At 50.6% G+C, this 14,891-nt stretch overlaps 1 long non-coding RNA gene across 1 annotated transcript in view; it reads left to right on the top strand.

The window, feature by feature from the left end:
- Positions 1-2,408: 2,408 nt before the first annotated feature.
- The window catches only part of LOC142558101 (uncharacterized), a 30,705-nt gene continuing 18,222 nt past the window's right edge, over positions 2,409-14,891 (top strand). Inside the window, exon 1 of the long non-coding RNA XR_012822952.1 lies at positions 2,409-2,432. This is a non-coding gene — a long non-coding RNA (uncharacterized LOC142558101). The remainder of the gene's footprint in view (positions 2,433-14,891) is intronic.

The raw sequence follows: 14,891 nt of genomic DNA, 5'->3' as shown, positions 1-14,891 counted from the left end.
GTTCATTAAATACTGGATTTTTGTGATTTCGGAAAGACATCAAGGCCTTCACAACACTGAGGGAGTCCGTGTATATAACTGATTTCGGGAGTTGTGATTTATTTATATGTTTTACGGCCGACAGGAGTGCGTAGGCCTCAGCCGTAAAGATGCTAGTTTCCGGATGCAGTACGTCGGATTCCGAGAAGGATGGACCGACGGCTACATAGGACACCCCGTCGTGTGACTTTGATGCGTCTGTGTAGAACTCCGTGCAGGAGTATTTGTGCTGGAGTTCCCGGAAATGCATTAGGATTTCAATCTCTGGAGCATGCTTTGTGACTTCCACGAAAGATATATCACATTGTATGAGCTGCCACTCCCAAGGAGGTAGCAGCTTGGCTGGATGCATTAGGCGAAGCTCGAGGAGTGGAACGTGCATTTCTTCACTAAGCTCCCTCACACGCAGCGAGAAAGGCTGTCTTACGGAGGGACGATTGCGAAAGAGAGTAGCATATGTCATGTCATTTATGGTATTAAAACAGGGATGCTGAGGATTTGAGTGGACTTTCAGAAAATATGTATGGCTGATGTATGTTCTCTGCAGATGAAGTGACCACTCATTTGATTCTACATATAAACTTTGTATGGGACTCGTTCTGAAAGCGCCAGTGGCCAGTCGGATTCCTAGATGGTGCACAGGGTCTAGCATCTTTAGTGCGCTCGGGGCAGCAGAGTGATAAATCACGGCACCATAGTCTAGTCGCGATCGAATGAGGCTTTTATATAGATTCATTAAACACTTCCTGTCACTACCCCACGTAGTCTGGGACAGAAGTTTCATTATGTTCATTGTTTTCAGACATTTTTCTTTAAGATGTTTAATGTGGGGGACGAAAGTGAATCTGTAGTCAAGTATGACACCTAGAAATTTGTGTTCTTTGTTTACAGGTATCTGTTGTCCACGCAGTTCTATGCAAGGATCTGGGATAAGTCCTCTCTTTCTTGTAAAAAGAACACAAGAGCTTTTGTTAGGATTGATCTTAAACCCATTCTTGTCTGCCCACATTGACACTTTGTTCAGGCCATGCTGTACCTGTCTCTCGCAGACTGCGAGGTTACAAGATTTGAAAGCTATTTGAATGTCGTCCACGTAGACAGAGTAAAAGATGGCGGGTGGTAGTGAAGCACGAAGCGTGTTCATCTTCACGATAAATAGGGTGCAGCTGAGCACGCCTCCTTGGGGTACACCCGTTTCTTGCGTAAAAGGACGTGAGAGTGCATTGCCGACTTTTACCCGGAAGGTACGATTTGACAGATAGCTTTTTATTGTATTAAACATATTACCGTGGATGCCCATTTCTGACAGGTCTCTTAAGATTCCGTAACGCCACGTTGTGTCATACGCCTTTTCCATATCGAGAAATACCGATAGGAAGAACTGTTTATGTATAAATGCGTCCCGGATATTCCCTTCAACACGCACGAGATGATCGGTTGTGGAGAGCCCTTCCCGGAAGCCGCACTGATAAGGATCAAGCATTTTGCTCTGTTCAAGAAAATGAATGAGTCGCCGATTTATCATCTTTTCGAACACCTTACAAATGCAACTTGTGAGGGCTATCGGGCGGTAACTTGCCACTGAGGAAGGGTCTTTGCCTTGTTTCAAAACAGGGACTACAATGGCTTCCTTCCACGCGGTTGGAAGGTACCCTGCATCCCAGATGGTGTTGAAAAGTGTGAGTAGTGTAACCTGCGTGTCATTGTGTAAGTTTTTGAGCATTTCATACATGATTCTATCAGATCCTGGTGCGGAACTCTTGCACGCGCTCAAGGCAGCTTTCAACTCGGCAGCACTAAAAGGACAATTGTACGGTTCATTCTTTCGGCATTTATTGATGAGTGGCTTGCATTCTTCTATTTGTTTATATTTTAGGAAGGATTGCGAATAATGATTTGAGCTTGATACACTCTCAAAGTGCTCCCCAAGTGAGTTGGCCTGGTCTTGCAGTGAATCGCCCTGTGTGTTTACCAGGGGGACTGAGTATGTTTGCCTACCTCTAATCCTATTAACTCTGTTCCAGGCTTTGGCCTCATCCCTAAACGAGTTAATACTCGATAGATACTTTTGCCAGCTTTCTCTTCTGGCCTGTCGGCGGGTTCTCCTACCTTGGGATTTTACTTTTTTTTTAAAGTTTACAAGATTTTCTGCAGTGGGCGAAGCGCGTAGCATCTCCCACGCTTTGTTCTGATTCCTACGTGCGATTCTGCATTCATGGTTCCACCACGGGACATACCGTTTGCATGCCGAGCCGCTTATTTCACGTATGCATTTAGATGCACCATCTATTATAAAGGCTGTGAAGTACTCCACAGCCGCATCGATTTCTAAAGAAGACATGTCGTCCCATGATATACTAGTTAAGTTTGCCACTGTTGGCAAAGCCGTACAGGTAAGTGCTACTGCGCTCTTTATCAACACGTCTTATTTTACACACCACCTAGCAGCCTGTAACCTAAGTTCCCTCTTAGCTTTAACTACTGCATGGTATCCGTACATAAGACGGTATGAAACGACCTGTTCTGCCACAAATTGTGCCGCATTCCCTAGGCGAAAATTTTATTTGAGAGACGAACACAGAATGACTAACATTCGTGATTTCTGTTTTCTTCCTCCACTCTAATTCTTGTCAGCGTTTGCTTGCGCTTAAGTGTCGTATTATGTTCCTTTGTGCTTATTTAATTTTAGCTCAACTAAATATCTATATTTAAGTTTATAAATGAAAGGAAGTAGCGGAAGGCGTACTATTCCCTAAATCCAATTTTTTTTTCATTTTATTTGGGAAACACAAATACAAGGTTTGCCCGCAAGGTAAGGCAAAGGGAGGGCGTAATCCTCCTCCCTAAGGCCTTTACCTCGCTGGAGCAGCATAACTAGCAGACAACTGATAAAACAAATTACAGCTAATAAGACACAAAACTTCAAAACTACTTAGAGCAAAATTTTAAACACATTAAAAAGTATCAACCGTTTGCCAAATAGCAAGTAACTAAATAAATACAGCACAGCAAAAATAAGAACATTCTGTAATTAACAAAAGTTATACTTTCAGAATAGAACATTAATAACATTACTATTGACATTAAACAAAGAAACTTTATTCACATTCGTTAAACACACTGTGATCGAAAATATTATGTTTTGTATTGCATGTTTAAATTTGTGAATTGTTCTAGAATTTATAGCTTCGTCAACAATGTTAGGGTACGTATTACATAAAGACATGGTTTCATATTCGATCGTATGCGTGCCATATTTTGTCCTTTGTTTATTACTATTGATGTGTGACGTATGTTGTATCCGGTGTCTCTACTCAGGTAACGAGTTAAACATAGTTCCCTGTCGCTGGAGATCTCTTTAAATAGCCGTATGCAGATCTTTGTTTTGTAAGAGTCTCTAATATTAGAAATGTTATAGCGCATCATTAGTATAGAAGATCCTATGTATTGTTTCGCGAAGTTCAGCAACCGAACAGCTCGCCGTTGCAGTATTGCCAATTTTTCTATATATGTTTTATTACCGTTTCCCCATACTAAGAGGCAGTAGCTAAGATGCGAGTGCACAAACGAAAAGTACAATTGTATGAGAAGCATGATAGCCACAAAGCATCGGATCCGTTGTAGCAGGCTAACAGATCGTGCAACCTTAGTGCGTACCTTATTTATGTGCTCTGTCGAGCTTAGGTATTTGTGAAATTTAACACCCAGATACAAATCGTTTGAGACATGTTCAAGTTGCGATCCAGAATAAAAAAGTTTTACGTCGTAATCTGTTTGCCTATTCTTGGAATAAAAAACTGTAAATTTGGTTTTTTTGTATTTAAGTCATGTTTATTTAGATACAGCCACTCGCTAAGTTCTTGTAACCAATGGGTTGCGGTAATTTCTAGATCGTGAAGGTCTGCTCCGGAAAAAAAGACATTAGTGTCATCAGCGTACAGCATGATTTCCTCTATCAATGGAGATCTTTGTTTAACCCTACCGAATATCAATACATATCTCGAAGCATTCATACACACTGAACAAGCCGGCCGGGAGTAAGCAATTTAACAAGTGATCATTTATGTTTTGACGAGTCTGAATAAATACAGATATCAAATCGGAGCCGTGAGCAGAAAAGCAAATATTGACACGTGTACTTATCTTTATCGGGCGACCACGTTTCGCCGCCTAACAAATGTTTTCGCACAGCGCGGGACGCGCCTGCATGTATCCGAAGTTTCTGGAAAGTGATCGATGCTTCTAGCAGCTGTCCATTGTCTCCGAACCTTGTGTTATCTGATTTCATCGCCTGACGCGAATGGTGTAGAACTTTGGGGAAGGCACGCGAGTGCCAACGATTAGTCTGGAACATTCGACGACTACTGTACAAAAGCCGACGCGCTTGACCCGCTGATCAGATTTTCAACGATCGCCGAGTGTATTCGCCGCTACCGTTGTTCTTTGAGTGTAGCCTGCTTTTGAGGGCACAAGTTCGCCCAATAAAACGGTAGTTTCAGTAATCACAGTTCTGCTGCCTTCTTCACCGTCACTATCACGTGACATCTGGTGGAAGTGCTAGTTCGTTCATGTACCAAACGCCCCCGCTAAGCCGCGATCCAAGCCCGAAGCCCGAGGACAAAGCCAACATCGCCCAAGACCAGCGTGCTAGCCGCAGACTGCAAGGACTGCCCCCAGAGCACGGACTTCTACCTGAGTCGACAAAGAAGATTGTGGTCGAAACAACCCGAATGGCTGCCCCTGCGTCCCCCGTTATCGTACAACAACCTCGGGACTCACCGACCTTCCATGGAGCAGCGACTGAAGGCCCGGAATCCTGGCTGGATATCTACGAACGAATCGCGACTTTCAACAACTGGGACTTCGACGACAAGCTGCGGCATGTATACTTTGCCTTAGAAGATGCCGCCAGAGCGTGGTTAGAGAACCGGGAGTCGACCTTGACAATATGGGACCTCTTCCGTAGCGGCTTTTGCGCACCTTTACGAGCGTCGTGCGCAAGGAAAGGGCCGAAGCCATGCTAGACGCCCGAGTGCAGCTACCTAACGAGAACGTTGCCATCTTCACGGAAGAAATGAACCGCCTGTTCCGATACGCCGACCCAGATTTGCCCGATGAGAAGAAAGTCCTCCTTCTCATGCGTGGTGTGAAGGAACAACTTTTCGGCGCAATGATACGAAGCCCACCGAAGACCATAGAAGAGTTCCTTCGCGAGGCCACCAGCATCGAGAAGACACTGGAAATGCGGAACCGGCAATTCAACCGCCGTACAAACTCTACCCACTACGCAGGAGTTCAATAACTGGCCACGGACGATCTGCGCGAGACCATCAGGGCCATTGTGCACGAAGAACTGCGCAAGGTCTTGCCTTCGTCGCAGCCTCAAGTGGCCTCGATCGCCGCCATCGCGAAAGAAGACGTGCACCGATCGCTTGGAGTTCCTGAGGTGCAACCAGAATCACCGCAGCCCCAGCCAGAAGCGATGACCTACGCCGCCGTCGCCCGCCGTCAAGGCCCTCCTGCACGACCGCGCCAGGGCCCTTTAACGCCACAATTACGTCGTCCACCGCCGCCGCCACTAGGCGAGGAAGACGGACATTTGGCGCGCTCTTGACCACCGCCCGCTCTGCTACCACTGCGGAGAAGCGGGTCATGTCTACCGGCGATGCCCATACCGGGAGATGGGACAGTGAGGGTTCGCCGTTAACTCGTCGCCACCAGAGATTGGCGAACGACCTCGCGATATCGCCGACTACTTCGCCGCCACTCAGTGGAACCCTCGACGATCGGCTCGTTCGCGATCACCAGGCCGCTACCTGTTGCCGCAGCGCAGACCATACACTGGCCCAGCCCGGGGCCGGTCAGCGAGCCCGTATCCGGAAAACGAAAAGCACCAACCGATGGAGGTGCGGCCGCTGTTCGTCGAACTGACGAAGATCCTCCGCCGCCGACGAAGGCGCCGAAGAAACTACCTCGACGACAAAACGACACGCCGCCGTCTCGACCAAGTGTGGAGGCAAAGAATACGACGATGAAAGACGACCTGACGACGTCACATACCAGCTACAGGTCAACGAGACGCAGCCGTGATCCCATACCAAGACCGAACCGTAATTCAAGACAAAGAACCACCGATCTCGACGTGCTTCTCGACGGCCACGCAGTCACTGCCTTAGCCGACACAGGGGCTGATTACTCCGTCATGAGTGGACACATCGCCGCCCAGTTGAAGAAAGTAAAAACTGCGTGAGAAGGCCCTCAAGTTTGGACCGCTGGATGCCGCCTCATCACGCCGACTGGAATCTGCACGACAAAAATTTCCGTTCATGACCGGACTTACCCTGCCACCTTCGTCATCCTCCAACAGTGTTCACGAGACGTCATTCTCGGCATGGACTTCCTGAAACAATGCGGCGTAACCATCGACCTGAAGTCGAAGTCGATAACGCTGTCGGGAGATGGAGCGATACCACCGGAGAGCTCTCGTAGTCACCATGCCTTAAGCGTGCTCGAAAGTCAAGTCAGCATCCCGCCTCGCTTCAGCATTGTCATTTCCGTCGGCACAAAAACACCTGCCGACGTAGAAGGCGTCATCGAGGGTGGCCAACGTCTGCTGCTCGACCGTGAAATTTGCGTCGCAAGAGGGATCGCTCAACTGCACGGAAGGAAACCTGAAGTGTTGCTCACAAACTTCAGCCAGGAGTTCAAGCACATCAACAAGGGCACGACGATCACGTACATCGAGGAAATTCTGGAAACCAGTAATGCGTTTGTCCTCTCGCATTCCGCCACATCTACCCCCACGACCATGTTTCCCGAACCAGACTACAACATTAATCCAAGTCTCCCCATGATTAAGCAAGAACAGCTCAGAAGTCTGCTCCGACGATACAAAGGCTGCTTCTCGACGTCATCAAGGATTCGACAAACACCAGTCGCAAAGCATCGCATAATCACCGAGGAGTGCGCTCGACCACTCAGCCAGAGCCCTTACCGAGTTTCGACGCGAGAACGTGAAGCTATTAGGCAATAAGTCGACGAAATGCTGTGCGACGACATCATCCAGCCGTTGAAAAGCCCGTGGGCATCCCCTGTTGTCTTGGTGAAGAAAAAGGACGGAACCTTACGTTTCTGCGTCGATTATCGTCGACTGAACAAGATCACAAAGAATTATGTATACCCCCTACCACCGATATACGACGCATTAGATCGGCTCTGCAACGCAAAATACTTCTCGTCGATGGATCTCAAGTCTGGCTACTGGAAAATAAAAGTCGACGAGAGAGATCGCGAAAAGACCACCTTCATCACGCCAGACGCCCTCTACGAGTTCAAGGTCATGCCATTCGGACTGTGCTCGGCGCCTGTAACGTCCCAGTGCGTCATGGACACGATGTCAGCACGATTGAAGTGGCAGACCTATCTTGTTTACTTGGATGACGTCGTCGTCTTCGCCGGAAATTTCGACGATCACCTTAGGCGGCTGGCGACAGTACTAGAGGCCATCAAGTCGTCAGGGCTCACTCTGAAGCCAGAAAAGTGCCGCTTCGCTTACGATGAACTTCTGTTCCTAGGCCATGTTATCAGCAAATCTGGAGTCCGACCCGACCCGCAGAAGACAGCTGCCATCGCAATGTTCCCGCACCCCATCGACAAGAAAGCAGTGCACCCGCCGTGGTTGCTCAGTGGCTATGGTGTTGGGCTGGTGAGCACGAGGTCGCGGGATCGAATCCCGGCCACGGCGGCCGCATATAGATGGGGGCGAAATGCGAAAGCACCCGTGTACTTAGATTTAGGTGCACGTTAAAGAACCCCAGGTGGTCAAAATTTCCGGAGTCCTCCACTACGGCGTGCCTCATAATCAGAAAGTGGTTTTGGCACGTAAAACCCCCGGACAGTGACAATAACTATTAGAGTGTCCTGAGGAACTTGGTTGGCGGGAACCAAAGGCTCCCCGATCAAGTTGGTGGTTCCGCCCACGACGGGACAGGGAGATGGTGACTCTCCGCGACGTCGCGGGCCCTCTAGACGGCCTGTAGTTGGTTTGGGAAATCCGAGCTCTTCAGCAAGGCGTCCTACTTGCACTTGCTATGAAAGTCGGAGCCCGCGTTGTACGGGCACAGCCCATACCCCTAATTTATTTTTTAAGAAGGCAGTGCGTAGATTCCCTGGCACGTGTGCCTACTATAGGTGCTTTGTCAAGAACTTTTCACGCATCGCTGAGCCGCTGACACAGCTAACTAAATGTGACGTCGAGTTCAAGTGGGAAACGCCGCAGGCCGACGCATTTAAAGAACTCAACCGACGCATGCAGTCGCCGCCCGTATTTGCGCACTTCGACGAGGACGCCGATACCGAAATCCACACTGATGCCAGTAGCCTAGACGTCGGTGCCATCCTAGTCCCAAGAAAAGATGCACATGAACACGTGATAGTATACGCTAGCCGCTCGCTGTCAAAAGCGGAAGGCAATTATTCTACAACCGAAAAGGAATGCGTCGTCATCGCTTGGGCTAGAGCAAAAGTTCGGCCTTACCTATATGGCAGGCGAATCAAAGTCCTCAGCGACCATCACGCCTTGTGTTGGCTAGCGAGCTTAAAGGATCCTTCAGGATGGCTGGCGCGGTGGAGCCTAAGACTACAAGAATCACTGTAACCTATAAGTCCGGACGAAAACACTCTAATACTGATTGTCTATCACGCGCCCCCATTGACTCGCTGCCGCAAGATGAGGAAGATGACGACGCCTTCCTTGGCAGTTTAAGCGCGGAAGACTTCGCTCAACAGCAGCGAGCAGACCCGCAGTTGAAAAACCTCGTCGAGTATTTGGAAGGGCACACCGACGTTGCCCCTAGTGCATTTAAGCTAGGATTGTCTTCGTTCTCGCTTCAAAACAACCTACTCGTAAATCAGAACTTCTCACCATTGCGTGCCGACTATCTCCTTGTTGTCCCGTCAGGACTGCGTCCAGAAGTATTGCGCGCCCTGCATGACGAGAAGCCGAGGAGCCGCCGGGCACCTCGGCTTCTCCCGGGCACTATCGAGGATACAGGAAAGGTATTATTGGCATCGCCTGACCGCCGACGTTGGCCGTTATGTCAGAACATGCCGAGACTGTCAGCGACGCAAGACACCACCGACAGGGCCAGCGGGATTACTACAGCCAATTGAGCCTCCTTGCCGACCATTCCAGCAGATCGGGATGGACTTGTTGGGACCTTTTCCGACGTCAACAACCGGAAATAAGTGGATCTTCGTGGCGACGGACTACCTCACCCGCTTCGTTGAAACTAAAGCACTGCGGAAAGGTAGCGCAGCCGAAGTGGCGAAATTCTTTGTCGAAAACATCCTGCTGCGACATGGCGCCCCAGAAGTCCTCATTACCGACATAGGAACGGCCTTTACAGCGGAGCTCACCCAAGCCATTCTGCAATACAGTCGGACAAGGCACACGAGGACGACCGCCTACCACCCAGAGACGAATGGCCTTACGGAGCGCCTGAATAAGACCCTCGCCGACATGCTAGCAATGTACGTGGACGTCGAACACAAGACCTGGGATGCCGTCCTGCCGTACGTAACATTCGCTTACAATACGGCGGTTCAAGAAACAACACAGATCATGCCGTTTAAGCTGGTTTACGGCAGGAACCCGACGGCGAGGCTCGAAGCCATGCTGCCGCACGTCACTGACGAGGAGAATCTTGACGTCGCTACCTATCTTCAACACTCCGAAGAAGCCCGACAGCGCGCCCGCCCGCCTGTGGATCAAGAACCAGCAGAGGACCGACAGCCGACACTAGAACCTCCGACGACGCTTCGTCGAGTACCAGCCTAGCGAGCGTGTTTGGGTATGGACTCTGATACGCCGACAAGGACTCAGTGAGAAACTACTGTGACGCTATTTCGGACCCTACAAGGTCATTCGACGTATTGGCGCACTGGACTATGAAGTCGTCCCAGACGGCATTTCGGATTCACAGCGGCGCGGCGCACTATCTGAAGTGGTCCACGTGGTGCGCCTTAAACCCTTATACGGACGCTGACGAACTTCCTTATTTTGTTGTTTTCTTTGCTACGAGTGCTTTCCTTTATTACTTGCGTTTCTTTGGAGCATCGGGTGGATGCTGTTTTAAGAGGGGTGTATTGACACGTGTACTTATCTTTATCGGGCGACCACGTTTCGCCGCCTAAATCGCACAGCGCGGGACGCGCCTGCATGTATCCGAAGTTTCTGGAAAGTTATCGATGCTTCTATCCGCTGTCTGTTGTCGCCGAACCTTGTGTTATCTGATTTCATCGCCTCACGCGAATGGTGTAGAACTTTGTGGAAGGCACGCGGGTCCCAACGATTAGTCTGGAACATTCGACGACTGCTGTGTAAAGGCCGACGCGCTTGACCCGCTGATCAGATTTTCAACGATCGCCGAGTGTATTCGCCGCTACCGTTGTTCTTTGAGTGTAGCCTGCTTTTGAGGGCACAAGTTCGCCCAATAAAACGTTAGTTTCATTAATCACAGTTCTGCTGCCTTCTTCACCGTCACTACCACGTGACAATGTCCAATTGAAGGCCGCTCAGTGGTCGTATGAGTTAGGACATCCTCGCGGGCAAGCTAGCGCGTTGAGAAGCTTGGCCGAAACCTCATAGATAGCACAAGGCCGGGATACTTCGATATGCGACGTCACGCTATACCTTGCCCGACTACCAGAGAACCCAACGGGGACGCTACCGAGCGAGTAAGCCGCGGTGATTTTGACGTCACCACTTTCGTCACGCCGGGCTTGGCAATGGAAATTTCGGTCTAAGTAGCATGATGTGCTGAAGCAGAGTGCACGAGCCTGCTGTCTAGGAGGCGCTGGTTTAGGGCAGTGGGTAAGACGCTCGGCTTTTGAGCGCGCGGTTGAAGGTTCGAAACTCAGCTCCACTAACATTTTTCCTTTCATATGTATTTTGTTTTTTACACATTTATGCCTTTAAAGCGATTACCGAGACGAAGTTAGAACGCAGATAGGAGATTGTGTGGTCACGGTACGGGCGGATAGCACAGTGTTGTATCTGGGTCGCAAGCCCCAAGGGTATCGTTGGCCTGGCGGCCTGGGGCACAACTGGAAGCATCCGAAGGTCCTGACAAAGCATGAGTCAACTGCTAACAGAACAACTTGTTTATTCTAGCATCGGAAAGGAGCGGCCGGTCAGGTCGACCGAAGTGGAGAGAGGGGTGTTACGTTTGGCCTACGACGCGCGTTATAGCTGGCGCGGATGCAACGGACGCCGGGGCTTCGTTCAAAGCGGCAGACATTTTGGCCCGTTCGGCGCCGCCGCTACGCCTCCCTGCCAAGCGCGTCCAGGCATGTTCCAATGCCACGTGTCTTCATGTGCGTGTGTGAGTGTATGTGCATATTGGTGCCCACGCTTGTCGAAGCGCGGCAGCCGGGGAGAGGAGCTTCCCCCAACTGTGAAGCGAGGGGGTCTGACAGGCGCCGACACGACGTATGAGCCACCTTCTCTTCCCATTGTGCCCGAACGGCGCCGGCACGACGGCTGCGCCACCTTATCCCTTTGTACCCGAGCGGCACCGTCACGTGCTCGTCTATAGAGGGGTTCCTTCTTGCCCTCAACTGCGAGAGTATAAAAGCAGCTGCCCCCGGACGCCAAAGGAGGCTCCGATTTCTTCTGTTTAGTAACGTGCTCTCCCGTCTCTCTACTTCGGTCGACCTGACCGCCAACTCTTTGCGATGTTAGAATAAACAAGTTGTTTTGTTGTCACCTGTGGACTCATGCTTTGCCGGGACCTTCGGATGCTTCCAGTTGTACCCCAGGCCGCCAGGCCAACGCTACCCTTGGGGCTTGCGACCCAGGTGCAACAACGGGCGTCAGCGCCGAGTTCCCAACAACTCGGGCCAGCGGTGCGATTCAAACAACTGTCTGCCAGCGGTGAGATCGCGACAACGGAGGCCAGCAGCGAAGATATGCAGTTGACTGTATGCTGAGCAGCTCAACGACCATCCGGGAGCAGTGCAACGAGCCCTGTGTGATGACTGGTTGCCTGCAGCGGAACGACTGCGCTGAATTCTTGGCTGCGAGGTTTGGTGAGTGCGGGACTTTCTTCTTCTGAGCTTTGCCAGGCTTTTGTTAGTGTCAGAAACAGAGCTGGTAATTGTGGTTGTCGTTGCTGCCGGGTTAGTTTGCGGCAAGACAATAATAGGCAGTAGAGAAAGCAGCATTCAGAGCAGCCATGGATTTGAAGTCGTTGCGCAAACCGAAATTGCTGGAGCTTGCAAGAGAGTTGGGTCTGGATGTCTCAGACAAACTCAGAAAACCAGAACTGCTAAAGGCTATTCTTGAGTTAGAAGCTGAGGATGACGACCTGTCGGAATGCCTTGAGACCATTGAGGAGAGGGCAAAAAGACATGAGCGCGAACTTAAAGAGCAAAACGAGAGACAGGAGCGCGAACTTAGAGAGCAAAAAGAGAGACAGGAGCGCGAATTTAAGAGCAGAAAGAAAAAGAAGAGCGCGAACACGCTTTGGAAATGAAGCGTCTCGAGGTAGAGATGGAACGCGCTCGTAATGGAAGTCAGGCACACGGTGCAGGAGAACGCGTATTGTTCAAAATGACTGACCTGATGCGGCCGTTTAAGCTTGGAGAGGACATTGGTTTGTTCCTGGTTAACTTTGAGCGAACGTGCGAGAAGCAGGGGTTCTCTCGGGAAACGTGGCCACAGCGCTTGCTCACTTTGTTACCCGGCGAGGCGGCCGACGTAGTCGCCCGCTTGAATAGAGAGGAGGCAGAGGATTTCGACACAGTGAAATCGAGTCTGCTAAAAAAGTACCGGCTGTCAGCGGAGGCGTTCCGTCGGAAGTTTCGGGAAAATGAGAAAGGCAGAAGTGAGTCATATACGGAGTTTGCGTACAGGCTTATGTCAAACATGCAGGAGTGGCTCAAAGAAGAGAAAGCGTTTGGTGACCACGATAAAGTTCTGCAGTGCTTCGGGCTGGAACAGTTTTATAGTCGGTTACCTGAGAACGTGCGGTACTGGGTCTTGGATAGGCCAGACGTTTGTACGGTGGTTAAAGCCGCTGAGCTAGCCGAGGAGTTTGTGACGCGTCGGGCTCGCGGGGCTAAGGACGGTCAAAAGGGTGAATTTGGCTCAAAGTTTGAGAGGCCGAAGTTCACACCCATGAGAGAAAAGGGGAACACACGTAGTGCGGATGCGAGTGAAAGCAGTGCGACCGAACCTAAGGAGACGGCGGCAGCCGAAGCCGAACGCAGAAAGCGGTTCGAGATGAGGCAAGCGCGCGTGTGTTATACGTGCCAGAAGCCGGGTCACTTTTCGGCGCAGTGTCCGGAAACAAAAACAAAAGTTGTGTTTTTGTCATTATGCAGCACTGACGAGAACATGAAGCTTCTCGAGCCTTACATGCGAGACCTCCTCGTGAACGGGAAAGAGTGCCGAGTGCTTCGCGATTCCGCAGCTACGATGGATGTAGCTCACCCGTCCTACGTAGAACCCGATATGTTCACGGGCGAGTGTGCATGGATCAAGCAAGCCGTGGAAGCTCATAGCGTGTGTCTGCCCGTAGCAAAAGTGCTTATTGAAGGACCTTTCGGAGCACTTGAAACGGAGGCCGCTGTGTCATCTATGCTGCCCCCTCAGTACCCGTACCTATTTTCGAAGAGGTCCGATCACCTCCTGCGCGAGAAGGGGCTTTTGTTTGGTGAGGCTAGCGTTCAGGCCTTAACCAGATCGAAGGTTCGGGAGCTCGCTGCAAAGGCGGTAGTTGCGGGGCCGACGTTGTCGAACAATGAGAAAGGGTCAGAGGCGCAGCAAGCTGATATTCAGAGCACGCCCGAACTGAATAAAATTGAGTCTGTAACGTTGAAGGCGCCTGATACTGGAGAGGAAATTCCCGATGCGGGAAAGTTAGAAGAGCTATCTGCAGATTCGCTCATCGCGCCTACGTCAGACGGACTTGATAGGTTGCTACAAGTCAGCCGGTCGGCTTTGATAGCCGAGCAAAAGAAGGATGGCAGCCTAGAAAACATACGCTGCATTATCAAGGAAGGTATCGCCAAGAAAAATGCTCGCTTTGTGGAAAGAGGTGGGGTCGTGTACCGGAAGTATCTAGACCGCAGAGGAGTGGAGTTCGATCAGCTGATCGTGCCTCAATGCTATCGTCAGGATCTGTTGCGCTTGTCGCACGGGGGTTCATGGTCCGGACACCTAGGAGTTAAGAAAACTAAGGACCGTCTCTTGCAAGAGTACTATTGGCCAGGGTGTTTTCGGGACGCAGACCATTTCGTGAGGACATGTGACACCTGTCAGCGGGTGGGCAAACCAGGGGACAAATCGAGGGCGCCGTTGAGATTGGTACCTATCATTACGGAGCCTTTTAGACGGCTCGTTATTGATACAGTGGGACCTCTGCCGGTAACAGCCACGGGGTACAGACACATTTTGACTGTGATCTGCCCAGCGACAAAGTTCCCTGAAGCAGTGCCGCTTAAAGAACTCAGCTCAGTTGAGATAGTCAATGCACTACTGTCCATATTTGCGCGGGTTGGTTTTCCTGCGGAAATCCAATCAGATCAGGGCACAGTGTTTACTAGCGCTTTGACGACAACTTTTCTCGAAAGGTGCGGGGTAAATCTGTTACACAGCTCAGTCTACCACCCACAGTCGAATTCCGTTGAGAAGCTCCACTCCGTCATGAAGCGCGTGTTGAGAGCATTGTGTTTTGAACATCAAACTGACTGGGAGCTGTGTCTGCCTGGGGTGATGTTTGCATTACGGACCGCGCCGCATGCGGCTACGGGGTTTTCGCCAGCTGAGCTGGTGTACGGTCGCTCGC

The sequence above is a fragment of the Dermacentor variabilis genome, chromosome 9 (assembly GCF_050947875.1).
Source record: "Dermacentor variabilis isolate Ectoservices chromosome 9, ASM5094787v1, whole genome shotgun sequence".
NCBI lineage: Eukaryota > Metazoa > Arthropoda > Arachnida > Ixodida > Ixodidae > Dermacentor > Dermacentor variabilis.
Note: the sequence above shows the minus strand (reverse complement) of the source record. Positions and strands in the feature narration are given on the sequence as shown.